At 43.3% G+C, this 22,275-nt stretch overlaps 1 protein-coding gene across 7 annotated transcripts in view; it reads left to right on the top strand.

Moving 5' to 3' along the window:
• Positions 1 to 6,154: 6,154 nt before the first annotated feature.
• The window catches only part of fam49a (family with sequence similarity 49 member A), a 40,751-nt gene continuing 24,630 nt past the window's right edge, over positions 6,155 to 22,275 (top strand). For 5 of the 7 annotated variants that reach the window (XM_040017388.1, XM_040017391.1, XM_040017390.1 and 2 more), the window contains exon 1: positions 6,155 to 6,287. The gene's annotated coding sequence lies outside the window, so the exon portion shown is untranslated. The remainder of the gene's footprint in view (positions 6,288 to 22,275) is intronic. The other 2 variants (XM_040017389.1, XM_040017394.1) reach the window with 2 other exon arrangements.

The following is a 22,275-nucleotide window of genomic DNA, read 5'->3' as shown; positions in this document are numbered from 1 at the left end:
TGGGAGGCAGAGCCTTCAGTTTTCAGGCCCCTCTTCTGTGGAACCAGCTTCCAGTTTGGATTCAGGAGACAGACACTATCTCTACTTTCAAGATTCGGCTTCAAACTTTCCTTTTTGCTAAAGCATATAGTTAGGGCTGGACCAGGTGACCCTGAATCCTCCCTTAGTTATGCTGCAATAGGTGTAGGCTGCCGGGGATTCCCATGATGCATTGAGTTTCTCCTTTCCAGTCACCTTTCTCACTCACTATGTGTTAACAGACCTCTCTGCATTGAATCATATCTGTTATTAACCTCTGTCTCTCTTCCACAGCATGTCTTTATCCTGTCTTCCTTCTCTCACCCCAACCGGTCGCAGCAGATGGCCCCGCCCCTCCCTGAGCCTGGTTCTGCCGGAGGTTTCTTCCTGTTAAAAGGGAGTTTTTCCTTCCCACTGTTGCCAAAGTGCTGCTCATAGGGGGTCATATGATTGTTGGGTTTTTCTCTGTATCTATGAAGCGCCTTGAGGCGACTTATGTTGTGATTTGGCGCTATATAAATAAAATTGAATTGAATTGAATAAAAAGAAAAAGGAAGTGCCAGTTTCAGTCTCAGCGTCATCCCACAGTGTGTTGTGTGTCACATGTAATACCTGTGTTTGAAAATCTATTTGTCTCGAAAAGTGAACAATTAACAGGAAGCACCATCAAACCGCTCTTAGTGCAGCGAGGCAGTAGAGGCAGGAGTTTGATAACAAGCTTGAAAGAGACAGGCAGAGAGGTACGACCGAGGTGATTAGATCAATGCCCAGAAAGATCCAAAATCTGGAGAGCCTGCCAGATCTGAGGAGAGGCTGTTTGCTGTTGTGTGTGTGTGTGTGTGTGTGTGTGTGTGTGTGTGTGTGTGTGTGTGTGTGTGTGCATACTCAGAGAGCAGAGGCCAATTAGTGTGACTGCACTATGAGGCACATGGCTGTTGCACAGAAGTGGAGGCACTGCACGCTCTAAGCACAGGCAGCATTCAAACAGCATTTCACTTCAAATAGCTGTGAGCTTGACAAGAGGGTGAAGCTTGTGTTTATGTTTGTGGGTTTTGTTGTTTTTTGCAGGGTTTTTTACCACTAAACACACAACATTCAGACAAGGTCACACTGGAGGAAGTCAAAAGAAAGAAAAGCAGGTTCCTGGGAGCATCTCGACCCAGCAAAGGGCCCCTCGGCAAGGCCAGGAGCTTCCCGTAGGCTGCCAGTCAGTGTTTGAGCCGACACGGGGGGGTTGTGTGTATTATGGTTGTTATATCTTTGTAATTCTATGTTGTAATACATTCATGGATTTTGCATTTTGTTGTAGTTTTGGATCCAGTGTAATAACAATTCACTCAGCAGAACAGAAGTACAAACTTCTTGGATGGGCTGCACCACACAGCAGGACATACTGTTTATCTAGAAAGCAACCACCCACATGGATGAATTGTCAAAATATATAAATAAATAATTACAATACTATTAACTCAGTCTCAAGTGGTCATTATTGGAACTGCAGTTTATGGAACTGTAGCTGTGTTGTAGGCAGGATGTGGACTCGAACGGGACAAGAAGCAAAAGACTATAAAGACAAAACAGGAAGTAACTACACACAAAGACAAGACTGATGTGCAACACAGCAGGGTTAAGAAAACAAGACACTCAGGAGAATATACCGAACAACAAAAACAACCACTTACTGACACAAAGAACTAAGATTTTGCTTCATCTTTCAGCCTCGTCAGTTGCTGCTTTATTTCATATTTGGACATTTTGCAGTTTGAAGGTCTTGAGAAAGTCACAACAACACCTCAGTGACCTGTTCTACCGAAAGGCGGTCGGACGCGGTGCCATTTGCAGTCGGTTCATACTCACACCTGTACTGGCAGCATTTAGAGTCTAACCCTCACGAGGGGAAATGCTGACACAAAACCTGACATTTTGCACATCTCAGTTTTAAAGCATAAAGCATTTGGAAGGAAAGAACCAGGATTCAGACCAGTTAATTAGGCTGAGAATGCACTTAATGAGAGCAGATCAAATACACTTTTATTAGCTCTTTGTGTGAGAGGATTGCTGAACATCCAGAGAAACACACACACACACACACACACACACACAGCCCGTTAGCAGGACGGCTCTCAGTCTGGTGCAGGAGATGAAAGAGGAGATGTGAACTGTTCTGCTCTGTGAGACACCAAGGCCAACGTGAGAGGGGAGCACTAACACAGCATTGTTTTTGTGCTTGTTTCCAACCCCGGGGTGTGAATGTTAATGCTAGAATATTTTTTATGCTCTCAAAAAGCATCTGAAGCCAATTGCATTATGTCACCATATTAAGCTCATTTTCATCCCCCGTCTTGGGAGCAGATTAATGCAAAGCACAAACAAGACTTGGGTGTCCTTGCTCAGGGCCACCGTTTGGCTCCAGCTTCCTACCTTCTCTCTTGTTTACCTGCTAATGGGCAGCTTTTTGTTATCACAGACAAACCATTGTAAAATATTTAGCAATTTGCTGTATCATGCCTCAAATAGCATGTAAAATAACAATGTCTGCTCCACAGAGGGTAGCACACCAGTCGTATACTCAATCCCTGATGTCAATGCACAGGATCCTGCTACAGGACTGCATCTCATCCTGGTTCTGTCACCACTAAATTGAGATCACGCAGTTCTGGATAACATTTCGCATCGATTTTGTAGCATCACAGCTGAATGACAGTGTCTGCCTTTGGCTCCTGTTAAATATGTATAAATTCTCCCTTTGAAGCGTGATTCTGCACCTGTAAGCCTGTGAAACAGCAGGAGACTGACAGCAAATATTCATGAATCACCAGCCATGAAACACGATACTTGAAGCATAAAGCCGCACCGCACCACATATGCACCTATACATTTATTACCTGCAATGCATCACTGATAAACATTACAGAGTTCCTCTTTGTGTCCAGATCAGTTGGTAACATGTGCACTTGTAGCTGAGTGAGGACTGTAGGGAGCTGCTGCCACCCAGAGGTGAACTGTCTCATTATGTTTTGCAGCATTGTCCTCATGTAGTAAACCTAATAAAGTAATAAAGTATGTAAAGTATTTGCAACTGGGACTGTGGATGTGTGACCTCCTGACTGTAGGCTCTACAGTCTTAATCTGTTAGTTATCTGATGTGATGCTGCAATGACTACATGCATAAAGATTAAGTGTGTACCAAGAATAATGTTGCTGATTTTTCTTTTTCTAAACTTTGCTTTGTATTATCCATATTTTATTTCATAAGTACTGAGACTACCTTTTCTTACGTTTGCATGCCAGAAAAACCATATGCATTTAATTTGGTGATTTTTAGTCATGAATAAGTTCATAAGTTCTGAAATCAAGCAGTTAATTAAATAACAAAATTGCAGCAAGTTGATCAAGTTGATCTTCAAAGCCAATTTTTTTTTCATGATTTGAATATTTATATTACTTGCTGATGCTCTTTAATACACTCGTAGTCCATCTGTAACTGTGCATTTTCTAATTAAAGAATGCAATTATTAATGCAATGAATTTAAATGTGCTCAGTATTCATTCACTCTTGTCTGTTATAAATCTTACGGTGAGTAATTAGTCACTTTGTGACAGATTTGCTCTTCTAGCATGAAATTAATAAAACACCACCAGACCAACTAAATGTAAAGAAGCACAGAACAAATCATATGATGGAGCGAGCACATGAGACTCTAGAAGCCGAGATATTACTGGACAGACTACAGTAGAAGTACACATTAGCTTTGAAGTGATAGCTTTGACTAAGTTAATTTGGTCATTATCTGGAAAACTGAGAAAGGCAATGCATGATCCAGCTAACCTGATTTGTTTTTGACTTTATTTTTACTCTGTGACAGATTCAAGTGTTCAGTATGGCACTGATTTTTTTTTTTTAAATCTTTATCTTTTTTTCTTTTGTCTTTGTTATAGAGATTCCTGCACATGACACTGCCCACTGCATGCACTCTCAGTACAGATTTAATGCAGAGTGTGACTTTTAAACTGGAGCACCACTTTTACTGCTGCCAGCATCATGATAACGTAGCTAGAAATTGCCACAAGGTGGCAGTTTTGGACTGAACCTGAGAAATCTCAGCTTTTAATTTGTTCTCTTTGTGCATACAGCTTTTTACATTAGGAAGCTGCACTAATACCTTTGCTTAAAGACATAAATAGTTTGGGTGAAGCATAAAGTTAAAGTTAGTTGATCTGAAAAGTCAGCCTCAACATTTTAGTTTAAGCAAAGGATGGGAAGATCACACTCAGTCCAATCAGAAACAAGCTACAGGGCGAAACTTACTCTTTAAATGATCAGTAGGAATCTCTTTAGAAAAGGAGCGCGAGCGTTTCAGTGGCAGAAGTTGTCAACATTTAATTGGCTGTGAGTCATGTGGTCGTTTGTCCTGTTTGTGCTGACAGATGTTAGAAAAATTCAAACTCATTCAATTATGTTTAAAAGGATGTATTATAATAACTTTGTTTCTTCTAATGCAGCGCTCACTGAAAAACAGACTTTCATTAGCATAATATATATTACATTACTACATATCACATCTATATTATATCTATACATAGATACTGGGGCTGGTTCTGCCAGAGGTTCTTTCTGTTAAAAGGGACTTTTGCCAAGTGCTTACTCACACTATAAAGCATTTTGAGGCAACTGTCAGTGTGATTTGGCACCAAACTGAATTGAATATTATTGTATTTTCAAGCAATACTAGAAACCATGTCATTAGTTTTTGTTTTGTGCTTTGTCAACAGTTTGTTTAATTACATAAGGTTCAGAAAAACCAACCAGGATGCCTCGCTAATGTGCAAGTAGCAGTCTAACACAAAAGGCAGCATGACGTCTTGTATTCAATTTATCATTATGAACTAGATAAGCAAAAATATATTAAATTAATTATGATTTAGTGTACAAATACATATTTCTTATTGTGAGATATGATTTTTTTTTAAATGTATTCAGTTAATTGCAGTAGCCTCTGCTCTTCCCGAGATTTGAGGTGTCGTCTCTGTAATGTTTCTTCCTGTCAGCTTAAGGTAGTGATACTTTCGCTTTTCATTATCACTTACCTACTTCCTGCATTATTTTGTGCCCCATTATTGTATAACTCACATAACAGTGTGATTGCTGGGCAGTATAAAATATGCCTCTTTGCTTGTGTCGGCATGCATAGAGTTACCAGAGGAACTATAACTCCATGAAAAGCAGAGGAATGATAGAGGAATCATAAAAGTTCACTCTGTGTGCAGCTTCAGCCACAGTGCTGAGAACAATAAGCTTTCTCAAAAATCACATCTCCAGCAGCAGCACAGGCAAGAAAGCATCTGTGAGCTCTATTTGGCCTTGCATTGGAAAGTGTCTGCTTTGATTGTAGAGCCTTGACATTTCTAAAGGCTGTCTGTGTGTGTGTGTGTGTGTGTGTGTGTGTGTGTGTGTGTGTGTGTGTGTGTGTGTGTGTGTGTCTGTTGATTTGCCTGAACCAAGAAAGTGTCCCTGTTCGAAAAGCAAAGCAATGTTTAAATGTTTCTTGTCCAATTTGTAAACTATTGCTTGCTTAGATAGATTCCCAACCCAAGAGATAAGTCCTACAAATTCAAAAGAGCTCAAACTTGCCTTATTTTGGAATTTAACTTTTAATTATTATCCTTCTCTGTGATTGTGCGGTTTTTTCTGCCCAATTAACTCATTAATGTTCTTCCTAGTTTACTGTCATCGATGTGAAATAAATCAAGAAACCCTTATGAGTCATCAAAAAAGCTGACGATTTAATCTGTACGTTTCAACACACTGAGAATATGTAATACAGACAAATCGCATTATGTCGTAGCCTGATTTGTCTGTTTTAAACTTACCTGAATGCATAAACCTTTATGTTTAATGAATGATAAAACATATAAAGCTTATTATATTTTCATCGTGAACTTTCAGTTTGAGACAGAAAAGCTCTGCCAGGCACTGTGGAGGCTAAATAATTTCCCGCACAATCATTGGATATTAAAAAGAAGAAAAGAGTGAATTTAATTGGCTTCTCTCGTACTGTCCCTAATATCGACCAATCGAAACGGGAGTGGGCGTGGCTTGAAACTGGACTTTCTTCATGGCTTTTCTGCTGGCAGAGGGAGGGGTGATGAGAGTGTTGTTTTCTGTTGCTGCCGGGAACACACAGAGCTGCCAAGGTCGGTGAAAGTACTGCACACAGCCAGGCTTCGGTGCTGAGCTCCTGTAGACTCCTACACCGACAGACATACCGGTGAGTTTTGAGGTTTGCTCAACTTTGATTCGTGTTTTGCCGGCCGCAAAGATGGTGGGGTCTGTGGGTTAACTTTACTTGGTGTCTTGCCAAAATGTGTACCCCGTACAAATCGGGGACTGTCAAACGAGTTCACATGGAGTAATGGGGAGCAGGCGGAGGAAGCGCCAACTTGCTAGCTAATATTAGCTCCTGAAACGAGTTAGGTGGTAGCGTAATTGTTGTACTAAGTCTTATCTGCCCGCGGTTTTGTTCTATTGATATTCCCATATGTTGTGATTTCTTTTCCGAGGTTTACTTAGTGGTGCTAGCTTCACGGTCCGGTTAGCCCACAAACTTAGCTCGGGACTGCTGGAGGCGTTAAGTTCGAGCCACACTGCTCTTGTTTTCCCGTTGTTGATTTATAGAAACACATTGTTTTTGCTCTAGTTTGATAGCAGGTATATGTTAGAACCCGGTTCGGTGAAAAAGTTATAACAGTTTAACAACTATCTCCGTCTGAAATCACTGCTGTGTAGACACCGCTGCAGACTGATAACAGTGTCCGGTTCATCCTCAGGCAGGTGGTTGGATTAAATGATTTCCTTTCTACTGCTGTAATTTCTGACTGATTGCTGCCTCTTGAACTGGCAGAGGGGGAAAGGCGGTTATAATGTATTTGTGGCCTCAGTCTCCAGCTGATAAAAGTAGCTGTTTGTGTGTCCTGACATGATCTACAATGTGGAGCTCTGCGTCGGCCCTCCGGGTGTTATTCCAGGCTATACTTTATTATTTCCTATTACAACAACAACACACCCCCGCCCCTGGTTCATTCAGCCCAGTACCTCCATCCATTGCAGTGCTGCCATGTAGGTGGTGGAATCTAGATTCACTGTGGCTTGCCAGAGGAATTAACCAAACATAGTCCAAGAGCCGGGTGCAAATTTGTTCACAGCCTGCAGCACAGGCAGACTGACAGACTTGTCTTGACTCAGATCTCTCAATTTGAAAACCACCTTGATATGCAAATTTTTCTAGGCAATAAGAGGAATGTGTCCATCAAGGCCCTGGTGTACTGAAATGGCGCTCTTTTGTTCAAGAGGACATACAGCAACAGCTGCACTTCCCAACTCTGTGTGTGTGTGTGTGTGTGTGTGTGTGTGTGTGTGTGTGGGGGCATGTGTGAGCAGATTTGTCCTGTTTCAGTCAGTGTTTCAGGGAGTAATTGCAGCGTTTCTGGAATGCTGGTTAACTTTTCAGAGTTCTGCATGTTAGACAATAGCTGGTGTGAATGAACCTGATCTCACATGAAGGAAGTTGAAATGCTTTGCATGTTACTTTGCATGGCCAAGCAGAACTAGTAGTGGTGTTCACACTGAAACCGTGGAGATGTGCTCGGACACGCAGAGTCATACATGCTGCAGCATTTAAGCCAGTTCTGTTTGACTTTATTAGACTTTTGGTCCAATAAGAGGTCCTCTGCACTACTGGGAAGGACCTTTGTTAAATATTCTTATGAATGCATATTGTTCTAGTGACCTGAGGAGCATCAGAGTGATGCATGCTGTGTTCTGTACACTGGGTGTGACAAGAACGAAACTATCTACCTTTGTTTCAACAATGTGGCTAAAGTAACTGAAGTATCAGTTTATATTTCTTTGCCTGTGGTTGCTGTAAACCATTCCACATATCCCAACATTCCCAGCTAAAATGAGAACACGAGCAAAAAATGTGTCAGACTTTAAAAATTAGGCATGGCACAATTTGAATGGCGTGTCCAGCACTCTGCTCGCCCATCGTCCTGTCAGAAAGCTGCCAGATATCAGTTGAAAGTCTCGTAGTTCTGCGCTCTCACTGCTCAAGGTTTTCTTTGCAACAGAAAAACAGGATATGGTATCTCACACCCTGTCGAACAGTGGCATATTTGTACTTTGTGGTTTTTCAACCTGCTGTTGTATTACAGGTTGCCTGAGGGAAGCACATGGTGTAACACTGTGTAACACTTGCTGTACGTCACAGCTTGGGAAGACTTTTTTTTAATCAGTTCCACTGTGAGATGCTTTGTAACATGACAATAAAGATGCTTAAAGATGTCTGTTTCCTATTCCTTTAACAACAAAACAGAAACTGTCAGTGTCAAGCTAGCCCAAACTTGCATGTTAGTTTTGATAAAACATTATCTTTATGTTGAGTGTGAACTGCTGTGATTGCACAGGGGAGCCGCCGGTGCCGCCCTGGCAGCCATTCTGCTCATAGAGTGAAGCAGCAGCTTTACTGAAGAGCGCCACGTTAGCCTGTCATGGGCTGTTTCAAAGGTAATGTGGTATTTGCAGTTTTTGCTGCTCTCAGACTTCAAATGAAACTGCCCGCAGCAGCAATTTTTTGTTTGCCCGAGTCCAGCTATGAATCACAAGTCGCTTTGTGATACGACATGAGAAATCCCAAAGGATTTCCTGCTAGCGCTGCACCATTGCCAAGTCCAATATCTTGAGGCTTAAGCTGTGCAAGCAGTGGGAAGTCTTGTCGTGTCATTATTTCACCGTCGACGCCAGCCGAGGCCAGCCTGCAGCTTCTGCAGACTGTCTGGCACATTTTATTTATGCATGGCACATTTTGGGCAAAATGATGCTTCTTCTTTCTGTGTTCATTTAGCAGTGTGGGCCGTTACTGATGTATGTGCGGAATGGAAATAGTATATTTGCATAAAGTACGTTAGAGAAGTCAAACATGAGGGCTTTTGGCAGTTATAATAGTTTGAATGTGTGCTTCCTTTTAGGATAAGAAAGGATTTGTGTTAGAGTTGTTAAAGTCATGATTTCATTCAGACTGAACAAGCTGGCTAAGAGCTCTCCTCCTGTTATCAGCAGCTAGTCGTCCAGTTTGCTGTGGACCATCCGCCACTGCTGACTCAGCCAATGCTGCCATCTGGGCTGGAAGAGAAAACAGGACAGATTTCTCCCTGGCTCCAGAGCCTCGGATGCTCAGCTAACAGATTCTGTGTGTTTGTGTAGCTGTTTTCATATATGAGCTGCAGCTTTGAACTTTGTTTAAAAAGACATTTCCAGCAAAGGTGCAGAATGTTCGATGCAGTTTGGTAACAAAAGTTACCGTCCAATCCAGACGTGCAAAATTTTTACCTCGATCATTTGAAGTGTCAGTGTTTCCCCTCAAAGGTGCTCGATGCTTTATTTTTCCAGCATTTTGAGACCTCATAAGTTTAGGGGTACAAGAGTTGTACAAAAAGCGTGTTTGATCCAAGACGAGCGAGTTGTGTGTGGACATCTGCGTGAGAGGTCTGCAGATAATAGCGTCGGGCGTTCGCAGCGAGTCAGTGCTCACGCTCTGCCTCCTGCACACTGTGCTCAGGATGCACCGTCGCACAAACCAACCTGAGTGAGTCCAATAGTGAGAACGTGTCTGAGAGATTACATCTGTTGTGGCGTGCTATAAATGGGAAGTCTCCCAAAATGAGCTTGGTGTTCAGATTTGTATTCCGGGTTTTTCTGGGATCTAAGTTGATGTTTGGGGGTGGCTGCGCATGTAGCTGCGCATGTAGCCATGTTTGGTGCAACAGAAATCCAGCGTTGTTGCATTTTATGGTATTTCTAGCCCTTTTTTTTTTTTTTTTTAAGCTACAGTATATTTTGTGTTTGGGTAAAATAAACCCCACTCTGAAAACACAGTGCTGGAAGGCGTGTTTGTTTCCTCTATGCAGATAAAACTGCGATGTTTTTGGAATGTTCTCGGAGGAAAAATTCCCTCCTATGTTGGAGGATTTGTTGTTTTGCTCAGAATAATTTCTTCTGCTGCTTTTATGTTTAGTTTTTTTATATTAATTAAAATCTGGCTGTGATTAGCAAAGGCCCACCCACCCTTCTGTTTTCAAGGAAGTGAGCTAAAATGCCTTCAGCTGGGGGTTGGCACCAAGGCCCAGCAATAGCTGAAGAAGGACCCTGAGCTGCTCTCGAGTCCAAGAATAAAACTACCTTTGTATGGAAAGCAAAGGTGGCTGAGTATAATTGGCTGCGTCAGTTTTGGGGCCCTGGTTCTGTGCACGTTTGCTTTCCGTCACACTGCCTCCATCTACTGCAACACCTTAATAAACCAGAGCCATTCCCAGTGTTATCCATGACACCCGTGCTTTTACTGCAGTGACAACAACAAATGTCTGCTGTTAATTAAGGTGATCATTTCAGCTTTAATTGAGTGCTTACTGAAACAATGAGCCTTTCAGGCTCTCAGTCTGGCTGAGCAAGATAAATAAATCCTAACTGTTAGGACAGCTTATTCTCTTAAAAGCTTAAAATGTTTTTGAAGCCTAATCCTCCAACATTTAGTGTTCACCGCGAATATTGTTCTTAAGCCTCCTGGTTATATTACTCTGGTTATCTGTGTGTACTAGACCGTGGCCGTCCTGCCGTAGTTCCTGTTTTACGCCGAACTACCCGTCTGTGTGTCTTTATCTGTCTGTGTGTGCAAATACGTGTGTGTACAACCGTTCTGCCTCATGACCCTGCACACTTCCCACTCACGTTTCACTTTTTCTGCTTGCATCCTGTCAGCGTGACAGCAGCTCTCTGGCTGTTTGCTGCAGTTTCGCTGCTCTGTGTCGCTGTTGTTCAGAGCCGTGGTCGTGATGGTCACCTCTGTTTATCTCGGCTGCTCGTGTGTTACTGTTAGTAGTCATTTTTTGGTTTGGTGTGCTGTTGTACTGGGAACACAGACGCCCAATTGGCTGTTTTGAAGTTTATTATATAATAGGAAACTTTTTTTAGTCAATGACATGATTTGAATTCATCCGCTTTTATAACCACAAGCTGTCTCACATGGCCTAATAACACAGCAATAGTTGGTTTTGTGGTTTGTTTGTTTTTTTACATAATTATTTAAGTTTGTTTCGGTTGCTTTGGTTGTTGTTCAGGTTTTGCTACTTTGTAACCAACCTGAGATTCATTCTTATGAGGTCTGCGTTATGTCTGGTATTAACATGTTTCTGAAGCCCAAGTCCTTATACAAGTGCTTATTTCAAACTACTTACAACAGTTTGCACAAAATTGCTTTGGCAGTTCACTTGGTTCCAAATGCCCACAGCATCATTTTTTCTGGGCCAGTGGAAAATTGGAACGCTTTGGAAGAGCAGCTCAAAGTTCAGAAACTACAAGATAAGAGTCAGACTGAGCTGTGGGTGACAGTCGTTGTAGGGAGGCGTGTGAGGGATCAGCCAACTACACGCTTAAACTTTGTCACCTGTGATTGTTGGCAGCTGAGATGCTTCTTTGTGAAGCCTTGTTAATTGTCGTTGTTGTACAACACTGGTTTGCTGGGGGCTTTATTATAGCCACCTGTCCCTGCTCTCTGCTGGAGACTGCAGCTCCCTTATCTCCTCACTAACGACTGTAATAAATGTTGAAAATGAGCAAAGATTAAGTGCTGCGTCTCAGGATTGTTTGGCTGTGTCAGAATAAACGGAGCCACAGGAATCACTACACTGAACATGAAGCTAGCTGGTGCTAGCCTTGCTCATGTTAGCTACTTACCGTTGAAGCAGTGGATTAGTCTACACTTCTGTTTGTGTTTAGCTGGTCAGGAAAGTCCATCGTTCTCCTGTGGACTCGGTGACACATGTCAGTGTCCTGAGTGGGGCGACAGTTTGGAGCGTCTGGAGCTTAACACAGTTTTGTCCTTGTAGGCTTGATCACACTGACTGCAGGTTTTATTCTTACTATAACTGCAAGCTTGATAAAAGTACAACAGACATGAGCACTTGTCCACAGCAAAGAATAATCCAAGCCTTGCCCTTCTTGCTCTTCTTGCATCAGTTATCCTTCACAGCTCACTGAGCTCAGCTGTTGTTCAGCAGCTCCCTCAGTGTTGGTGAAAATGAGACCGTTAGGATTTGCCAAGTTCTCCAGTTTACTGTAATTTCATAATTCCCGCCGGGCTTGGTGATAACCACTGCATATGTGGAAGACCCCACAGCAACGTCCATGTTGGAAATGTCAAACTCACATAGATACGTACTCCGCCCACGTTCCCTGCTCCTAACACATTAAACTTTAATAACTGACTGTCGACATGCAGCCTGATATTAACTGGTGCCCGTGCAGTGATTAATGTCATTTGATCCAGTTGTCACTGGTGTTTATGTTGTTGCTCGTGGGTGTAAAAGTGTAATTATATTTGTGTTTGGTTCCGTAGAGGCGATCACCATTTAACACTAAACGCTGTCAGCCTTCTGCTACGGGGTGTCATGCTTCCTAGTCCATGTGGTGCAAGACACTTTTCTTTGTAAGCATAATTCTGCTGCGAGATGAACCGAAGGATGGAGTGGGGGGAAAACAGGAAACATGGGAAACAAGGTCAGGGTAGCAAACCGTCCAGCCGGCTGGGAATCAAACTGGACTTACTGCTCAGATACACAACACATTATTTCTGACTTTATAATATCTTTAACTTTGATTAGCCAGCTGTGCCACAACACTTGTTGTTCTGGATTTGGACGACTCTGAGAAGGATCAGAGCCTGTGCACAGTCACTGATCTCAGCAGGAACCCCGAAGCTCAGAGTTTATTATTCATGACAAGCTTAAAGTCTGTGAGGGCAGGAATGGGTGGCTGTCGTGCTTTGCAGTGAAGGTTGTAAAACTAGTGGGCGAGATCTAACCAGCAGCAGCTCGGGGGGGCTGCAGGCTTAAACTCTGACCCCGATTACTGTATGTTGGGATTGTGATGATTAATGTTGATTATTAATGTTGATAATTTGATTTTGTAATTACTTTGAATTCCCGACAGAGGGTGTTACAGGAAAAAATCGACTTTCTGTTACGTACTGCAGCCCTGCCAAACCACAATAAACAGCTATTGTCATCATTTCATTTGCTGTGTGTGATGCTTCACTAATGATTGATGCGCTGTGAACAATGTTTCCCAAGTCTTAACTGCTCATTTCGACCACTTTTGATTTTCTTGAGCAGAAATTTCCATTACAGAATATTGTACTGCAAACAAAAAGGGGAAAGTTGATCATTTAAAATATTTATACAAAAATGACCTTTCAGTACTTTATGATCTAGATCAATGAGAAACCCTGGATTTACACTGTGCACACACACTGAAGCAGTTTGGGCCGTAACAGCGTGTAAGTAAGATACAGAGGAAAGACCTATATCTATTTCTTGAAAATAAATCAATGTGAGATTGCTGTAGCAGCAACAATGGCTGCCCCGTGGTGTGCCTGGGTCAGGCCAGCAGACCAGGGAGCTGCAAGTGTCCTCGCAGAACGCTTTGAAGCGATGACACCGGCCCTCACAGCAGTGTTTATGGAAAGCCTTAAATAGGTTCATTTTCATAAGCAGCACCTCGCTCTGTTTTTACAGAACTTACTTTGAGAGCGTTTCTCTAAGCTGTGAACAGCAATCTCATCTGTCGGTGTACTGAAAATGCAAAGAGTTAATAAGAAGTAAAATATGTTATTGGAGTGATGAAGGGGAAAGAAGCGCTGGCTGCCGGGCCTCACTGGTAGAGAGCAAATACAGAAATGAGCAAAAGGCTGTGTTTGACCAGCATGTGAAACAGATTGATGTGGATATTGTATTGTTTTTTTAAGGCTTTAATGCTTTTTTAATCCTTCAGTCTCCTTATCAGCTGTTCCCTGACCCTGTCTCCTTTGAATGCATGTTTGCTCGACTTCTTGTCTGAAGTATCTGCACGTCTACTGATGTCATGACCTTAAGGCAAGTCTGTTAATGTAATGCTTCAGTGAATGTAACATAGCTCTCAGAGAAGTGCCTGCATCCATGTGATACCTGCAGTGACGCTAACCATATGCTAGCTAACCTTTGTGGTAAAATTAGTTTTGTTTAGCAATCGTGTGTTAATTACTTTGGTTTGTGTCCCTTCTAGCCGTTGTTTAGAACTGCCGGTTCTTTGGACTCGACTGTGACCTTTTTCATAATCTGGAATATAAAAGATGGAGGTCGTCACTATGACATCACCCTCTGGTTGGGGGTATAAAACACTCGGGGATACTTTCTCATTTATGAGAAAACAGCCACTCAGCCACCTTCATCTGTGTGGTCAGAGATGAAGGTGGCAGATCTTTTTTGCAACCACAGGATCATTCAGAAGAATCTCTAGAATAAATAAACAACCTGCATATTTGGATGATCTTGATAAGTCCTCGAAGGCCGATTGTTTGGTTTTGGTTTCGTGGCTGTCTTGTTTTCATAGTTACCTGACAGACACAGGTGCCAGTCTCCTTATCCAGCTGTCAAAAAGTTTTTCCCTCTCTTAGAATAAGAACTTCTTTATCTGAAGTATCTGAAGTATCATCGAGTCACAGTCTACTGATGTCATTGCTTCAAGGCAGTCTGCGGCAGTAGCACATCTATCTGAGCATGTTAAGACAACCTTGCTGCCTCTGTAGCTCTCAGAGAAAGGGCATGTGTTGGGGAAGTTAGCTTGATGCATTCACATTCATATTTGCTACCGCTGGTTTCACACACAGACATGGTTCCCTTTGTATCTACATTGCTGTTGACAAGCAGGGCTGGGCAGAACAGAAGTGGCATTGAACAGAAACGTAGGAGGAATTTTTACGCCTGGAGTCCCGCGCTACGCAGCACTAGCTGCTAGCAGCCAGCGACGCTGCCTCCCCCTGCTCTCCGAATACCAGCCTCCTGCTTCTGCTTTCCCACTTGCTCGTTTTCTTCGAGTCTTTTCCTCCGTTTATTGTTCTCCTCATGCACTCTTAAACGCCTTGGCAGTCTCTCCCTCCATCTATCCCACTTTCTCTCAGCACTGACAGAGACCTCTCTGAGATGTTTACTATGTCCGCAGACACCCCTCCCCCCCGTCACCCCTCCTACTCACCGAACAGAATAACGGTCACTGTGACTTTTTTGTCTGTTTATTATCTTCGTCCCTCTTCATCTGCCTGCAGATGTTAGAGGAGGGATAGTGGTGAGTTTGTATGGAGCGAGTGTGAAATGACCCAGCTGGCTGAACCAGAGGGCATACAGAGCCGAGAGCGGCCGCTGAGGAGGCTCAGCTCTGTGCTCCGGTGACAGCGAGCTGGAGCGCGTAGCCGTTTGTCAGATATGAGATGTACTGTTTCTGAGTGAGAGCCTTTCAGAGAGCAGCACAAGTACTTAAAAGTGAACTGTGCTCGATGCCTGACTCCCGGCTGCTGAAGAGCTCTTCAGTGTGCAGAGAGCCTCCAGAGTGTGGTTAGCAGAGCAAAACAGTTGAACCCTGTGCTGGTATGTGAAGCAGGCTGTGAGAGGGGAGGATAAAGAGCAAGGCTGCCATTGTGGTGGTGCTAGGCAGGTTTCCCCTTCTCCACCCAGCCCACCCTCTTCCCTGCCTGCCTGCCTCCCTCCCAACAGCACCCCCACCCCCCAGCCCATGTCCATATTAGGGCAAAACTCAGCCAACCTCCCCTTGAGCTGAGCTCAACCCCCTCCAAAATGCCCCGCTGTCACATTTGCTCCAGCAAAGGGCGCCTGAGGGAGACACAGCTCCCCTAACCCAGTTTGAAGGCCTGTTTTCCTCGCCAGTCAAAACAGCCGAGGGATTTTAAAAATGGATGCAGAGAGCCAAGCTGGTGTGTTCGAATGTGCTTTTATTTTGGAGGAGCTACAGTTAATGGGCTTAACTTGAGCAGTTTTTGACCATATGCCACTTGGTGACCCCCCCCCAAAGGGCTCATTACTTAAGTTCATACTGTACATCAGTGTGTGTGCAACATTTAGTCATTGTTGTGTACTGATCCTACTGTCAGACAGCACACAGCCTAAAAGCATACAGTAGGCATTGGGACTGTTATGGTTTTTTCTTTGCTGCTCTAAAGAGGTAGCGACAAACTGAGCTTCAGACTGAACTATGAACTATTCTTAGTGTTGAGCCCCCAGTTTCTTTTGTTTGTGTGCTGTGCTGACACTCGGTGCCAGCTTTGTAGTGAATGCTGCTCGAGAAGGACGGGGCGCAGAGCAAAAGATGTCGTTACTCTAAAACCACTTTGGATTACGCTGGTAGTGACAGACACCAGTTAAACAACTGGTTTATGCTTGTCAGACATTTTCCTAGAGATTCCTAAACACAAGTTATTTCGGGGCATTGGTGTTGATTTTGCTTTCCTGTGGTTTATACAGAGAGGAAACGGTTTACTTCGCAGAGCTGGCTTTGGCACAGAAACCTTTTTAAACTTAAAATATTTGTTTCCTTGCAGCCGCGCCAGCCAATCGCACACGAACACACAGGTTGGGCACACGCAGGCCAAGAAAAATGGGAGCGTCCGTGTCGTAACTGGCACGATGCTGTTTCTTTCCAGGTTTCCAAAAGACAGTTCAGGTGTCACAGCTCTCGATCCACAGCGGGCAGGTTTCCTGGGAACTCGTTATAACAACAGTCAGAGTTAATTAAACTGGTGCTAAAACTTCTTTTTTGTGAAGAATCAATATAATTATTAATCGCTACAGATAATTGGCCAATCATTGGTTGAAAGCGTTTGTCTGGATGGTTATTGTAAACTTGAAACTGCTCTGTTGTTTTGTAAATGGTTAACTGGTCTTTAATGTGCTTACAAGTGGGCAAGCATACCCGAGGACTCACTGTCTATTTTTGGTTTTACTTTTGTGTGCTTTCACAAGCTATTCGCTTAAGTTTAGTTGTATATGTACAACCAATCACAGCAGATGGCCCCGCCCCTCCATGAGCCTGGTTCTGCTGGAGGTTTCTTCCTGTTAAAAGGGAGTTTTTCCTTCCCACTGTCGCCAAAGTGCTGCTCATAGGGGGTCCAATGATGGTTGGGTTTTTCTCTGTATGTGTTATTGTAGGGTCGGCCTTACAGTATAAAGCACCTTGAGGCGACTGCTGTTGTGATTTGGCGCCGTGTAAATAAAACTGTTCTAGGACCAGTACCAAGACTTTAACGTGTCATGCAGCCCTGTCATGTGTTTCAATGTAGCTTCTAATTAGGCTTTGTTAGGCTATAAATTTGTAATGATGTGGTCATTTATAATAGTTAATACCTCATGCTACTGAAAATGATGGAAAGGGATTATTGTGTTTATTTTATTATTATGTGTTCGTTCTTGATCTGTAACGGCACTTTGGGCAGATTTTCCTAAAACGTGTCTCGTGCTGCATCGTTCGCTCAAATCGAGACAATATTCAGAGGAAAGTTTCTTTTCAACAGATATTTATTGCGTTGTCTTACAAGAGCTCTGTGGCTGATTCCTTGCCAGAGCGGCTTGCAGATAATCTCCCAGACGTAGTGTACGAGCGTTTGGCTGCTGCTCATTTTCCTTCATCTGGGAATTATTTGAACAGCACCACAAGCTTTTTAGAAATATTTTTATTTATCCATTTATTCTTTTTACTTAACGTGAAGATCATCTTATCAGCCTGTGCTGATGTTCCAGGTTCTATGTTTTACCAGCGTCACCATTTAATGTGCAGGAAAATATTTCCCCCTGTTTAACGTCGTCGGCTCAGATGCTCACGAGTCTGTGACGAATCAAACAGGAACCACATTCCTCAGAGTGCAGAGCAGGTTCAGCGAGCCGTTTCCAGCATCAGTACAGCACTTCCTCCCCCCCCACATATTACTTGTACGTATAATAACCATCAGTATATAATGTTAGCACTCGCCGCTGCATGCTAACCATGCTGATTGTGTTGGTAGATGTCGTGCTGATCTGATTATTCAGTTATGAAGTGATTTGAAGAAACAGAACATGATGCGATTTCATGAGATTTTTTGTTTTTACCAGCATGTTGACGAGGAACTGCTCTGTTTACCAGAAGACCAAAGCTGATTTATTGTGCATGAGAACAAAGGAACTGCAGACAGTTCCCACACACTTCAGCACCTGCTCCGTCACCTGCTCTGTCACTTGAGGTTTTTCTGTCATACCGAGCAGACTGACGTTTCCTGTGTAACAGTTAGCACTCGATGAATGAAAGGCCTCGTTTGCATTAGTGTGAATGCAAACGGTCTCCTGTGGGGCTTTTTATAAACATGTATAATTACATATTTTTAAATACATTTTTTAATTGTACTGTTTTGAAGGTGAGTTGGTATCAAAGGCCAGTGAGTTTCTAACAAACATGGAGTTAATGTGGAAAAGAACAAAATCAGGTCCGCAGTGGCAGAGCTCACTGTTCTGATTCGTGACCCTTTCATAGGCTGTTGCCATGCAGAAAGGACGCAAGACGCTCCAGACACACACACACACACGTACTCATTTACTCATGGGAGGGCTGTAGTCTTCCAGCCCGTTGAACTTCCATAACCTTTGTTTGAACCCTGAGAGAACGTCCATCCTCTCCACATCATGAACTTGGCCTGCTGTGTCATCTATTACACGTGTACGTGCATTTCATTTATCACCTGGTTGGAAAACGTGTGTCTGACATGGTCTCACTTGTGCTTACTCACAGATTTGCACACCGACTCTTGTTGCGTGACCTGGAGTGATGCTGGAAATGTGCTTTTCCAGTGGTGGATATGCTGCTCAGTCATGTAAATAATTGATTTACTGGTTCACTCCTGTGAATATCAACAGCTGTCACGCCATTTTGGATTTCATGTCTGTTTGTGCTCACAAAACATCACCAGGTGGGGTAATGAAGGTCCGGCCCCACCCACACAGCGAGCCCTAGTGCTTCCGTTCTTATCTTTAACCCAGCCTTTTTTGCTGTGCTGGTCGTCTCAATATCATTCTGCTTCCCAAGAGAGGATCTGATCCTCTGGTCAGACGCACTCAGACTCCAGCTGTCAGTGATGGTCCTTCTGCTCTGAGCTGGAGATCTGCTCTAACCAGAACCTACGGCAGGTGGAGGCCTGCTTCAGGGGCTGCTGTCAGTCGAGCTGAAGTTCGTCTGCAGGATGAGAGACTCACGAGAGAAGCATCACCAAGTACTCAGAAAACAGGAGTAATAATAAAAAATGTGTGAACCTGCTTCACTGTGCAGTCTTCATTTAGGGAAACGTTACTGTTTGCAGTTGTTAACTGAGAAAATACAAGTGATGCTGGTTATATTGTTCATCCAGCTGTCTGCACTCAGTGATGACAGTACTACGTGTAAATGTGCTGATTGTTGAAAATGTCAACGTCGCAGCGAGGAGACAAAAGGTTTTGATCCAAAGTGGGTCATCGCCTCTGCTGCCTCGGGGCAAGAACGTGATTTGGGCACAAAGGAGACGGGACATCCTGATCGTTTCCATAGTTTCCATCTCTACACTTCAGAGGTAAAGAAAGAAGGAAATGTTCTATTTGTACTCGTATCTGACATTTTCTGTGTTACTCAGAAAAGAGTTACTTGGAGAGTCAGTTGTGGTGTCAGTGCAGCTTCCTGTGATTGGGTTTGTGAGTCTTTTAACACACACACACACGAAAATATTTAGTATACACATCCAGAAATGCATACACTATTATATATTGTACATATATTTATTAGTTTCAGGTCGGCCATTCTTGTATTTTGCTCGTTTGTGTTGTTGTGTTTGCACATCTCTGTTGCTTGTGGGGCTCGCACACAAGAATTTCACTCGCATGTGCTGTGCCAGTGTGCCTGCACATGTGATGTGACAATAAAAGTGATTTGATTTGATTTGATTTGATGTCCGTATACTTATGACTAAACAACAGGTCCTGGTGCCTGCTGTAAATCACAGCTGTGGAGGAAGCGAAGCATCATTTCCATTTGAATAATAGCATAAAATGTCTTTAACAGATGACTTTTATCTTACAAAGGTAGACGCTAAAATTTGAATAAATAAAGTCCAAGATATGACGTGTTTACACAGGCTTCAGCTTTTTACACTTGTTTGGAAACTGCTGTTAGACAAATTTGCATTAGATTATGTGTTTGCAGATTTACTGGGTGGTCAGCGGTTATCTACTGCTGGCCACACTGTGAAAACACAGCTGATATGACAGCAGATAAGAACTTATCTGCTGTTATGGTCAGTTTAACCCAGTGAACTGTGGGATATGCAGTCTTTTGTTTTCCTGTGTAAACGTTGACGGAGCCTCTCAGTATTCCTTTCTATGCTGTATACGTGAAAACAGCAAAGACGTCTGTAGCTCTGCGTTTTTCCCAGCGTGCACTTGTTTTATGAGGTTTACACAGACAGATGGATCTGTGCTCTTTAAGAGGAATCTTTGTTTGCTCCACTTCAGCGACGCTGAGGCGCCGTCACGATAATGATAATCTGTTTCTTCACATGTTTTTGTTTACATCCACCCTTCCCTCTCCGGTGATCCCTCCTCTCGTCACGTGTCTGCAGACTGCCGCTCTCCCCTTTTAAGCAGCCTTCTTGGCAGAGATCCGCGTCGTTAGTGACAGCTGCTGTCATCGCACACCTTCCCTTTTTCTGACCGGTAGCCTTTATAGAACAAAGCCTGTCCACATGTCTGTCTGTCCCCTCCAGGCTGTCCGTCTTTCTTATTTTAACGCACTTCTCTGCTGTCACCATGGAAACGGATGGTTTTGAGACGAGCCCATGCAGGCACACGTGTGGTTGTCCACACAAAGAGGCTGTTAACATCTTTATGTAAGTTTGTTTTACGTCCATGCAGGGAGGGTGCCAGCACTTGTCTGTACATGAAGCTCACATAAGAGCAGGAGGGTGAATTTGCTCGTTTCTACTCCCCGATTGCTCTTCAGACACGTCAGATTTCTTCAATTCTTTCGACAGTGTCACGTAAGCTGAGGGGAAAAACATCTGCACTCGAGAGATGAAGCACGTTTTCAATAATTGCTTGTTGTTGTTTTTTTGTTTGTTTGCTTTTTAATATTTGACAGAGACGAGTGCTACCACCCACCCCTGCATGGATGTAAAACAACGGCACTTTTTTGCTAATCTTTGCGCTGTGTGATGTCAGAAGGGGGGGGGGCTCTCTTGTAGCAGGGGTGTCCAACCCCAGGCCTCGAGGGTCCCGGTGTCCTGCAGGTTTTAGATGTGTCAGCTGATTTAAACGGCTAAATGACCTCCTCAACATGTCTTGAAGTTCTCCAGAGGCCTGGGAATGACCTCATCATGTGATTCAGGTGTGCTGACCCAGGGTGAGATCTAAAACCTGCAGGACACCGGCCCTTGACGCCTGGAGTTCCCCGCCCCTGTCTTATAGGGTCATCTCAGGTGCACAGAAGCCCCACCCACTTGCTGTCTTGTTTGTGGGACGAAGGAATGGAGGTAAAACCACTTATTTCAGTTATTATACAGTAGGCGTACTGAAGACCCTCACTGAGCCTCTGTATAAGATAAACTCTGGGAAGGTGACGTGTTGTGGCACTCGCCTCTTGTTTGTTAGAAATGAGCGTAATCCATGTTCTTATCGAACCTCCCTTAACGATGACGGCTGCCACATGATCAGCATGGGCAGACTTTATGATCAGTAAGTTACAGTCACTGGATTTTGTGTGGATGACTAATCCGACTGTGTGTTCATGACTTTGCTGCTACTTTGTTAGAATCATCATTTTGATGTTTGCTGTCCTGTGTTCTGACTTGAAATTTAAAATGCATGTCACCTTAATGTTAATCACCTAAAACCATCAGCACTAATGGCACTGTCATTTTCTGCGTCACTCTCATAACCATGTGGAAGGATGTTCCCTGTATGTGATCCTCAGTTTTTTAAATTTCTTTGTGTTTTTTTGGTTTTAGCTTCTTTTGTTAGAAACACTAAGTTCTGAACTGAAACTAAGTGTTATTGTATGAGGGGCGCGACGTAGGCCCCTCAGCAGAGGTTTTACAACCAACAGAACTTTCTGGAAGCATTTTGCTCTCAGGCTTAAACATCCAGAGTCTCAGCAAACACAACGATGCCTCATAAAGCAAGCTGCATTACCATTTCCACCAAACTAACAGATAATAACTAAAAACCCTAAAGTGATCGTTTTAGTTAACTACAGTGATCTCGATGCGTTGCCCATCAGTATCGATTTTTTTAAATGTGATTCATAGCAAACGAATTAATTGTCTTTACTAGTGCAGC

This window comes from Simochromis diagramma, unplaced genomic scaffold (genome assembly GCF_900408965.1).
Source record: "Simochromis diagramma unplaced genomic scaffold, fSimDia1.1 OVJJ01000802.1, whole genome shotgun sequence".
NCBI lineage: Eukaryota > Metazoa > Chordata > Actinopteri > Cichliformes > Cichlidae > Simochromis > Simochromis diagramma.
The sequence above is the reverse complement of the archived record's forward strand: the minus strand, read 5'-3'. Positions and strand labels throughout refer to the sequence as shown.